Source organism: Oryzias melastigma, linkage group LG21 (genome assembly GCF_002922805.2).
Source record: "Oryzias melastigma strain HK-1 linkage group LG21, ASM292280v2, whole genome shotgun sequence".
Lineage (NCBI taxonomy): Eukaryota > Metazoa > Chordata > Actinopteri > Beloniformes > Adrianichthyidae > Oryzias > Oryzias melastigma.
In genome coordinates, this window is record NC_050532.1 from 26,547,447 (window position 1) to 26,547,895 (window position 449).

A 449-nucleotide genomic window follows, 5' to 3' on the forward strand; every position below is an offset into this window, starting at 1 on the left:
CTACTTACTCGGCCATCTTGGAACGCCCCCCTATTCGTATTGAATCGATTTGGACTTCGCGAGATCAGTGACGTCATATCCGGTGTTTAAAAAAACGAAAGAAAAGCTTTTTTTTAAACGATTACACACTACGTTTTTAATTGAATAATAGTGAAATACACTTCTAGCACGAGACCGACGACAACTTGCGCACGACGTGCGCACGAACGTGCTGTGCTGTGACGTCATCGCGTTCGTCTTTCAGCAACGCGTGATGATGCCCGATGTTGTCACAAATCATCATAACAAAATGCAATTATGAATCATTACCTCATCATGTGACGGAATGACGTAAAAAAATGCAATGATGCACGGTCCAGAAAATCCTGTAAGGTCCCACATTTCTTTGTTGGTGAACGTACTCGAGGCAAAGAAAGCCAGACTCAAAACATCAACAAGATTACAACAAT

At 42.1% G+C, this 449-nt stretch overlaps 1 protein-coding gene across 2 annotated transcripts in view; it reads right to left on the bottom strand.

The window, feature by feature from the left end:
• gtf2e1 (general transcription factor IIE, polypeptide 1, alpha) overlaps positions 1 to 449 on the bottom strand; it is a 7,602-nt gene extending 7,153 nt beyond the window's left edge. The window contains exon 1 of one of the 2 annotated variants that reach the window (XM_036209660.1): positions 9 to 32. The gene's annotated coding sequence lies outside the window, so the exon portion shown is untranslated. Of the gene's footprint in view, positions 1 to 8; positions 33 to 309 lie in introns of those variants that run through there. The other variant, XM_024286779.2, reaches the window with a different exon arrangement.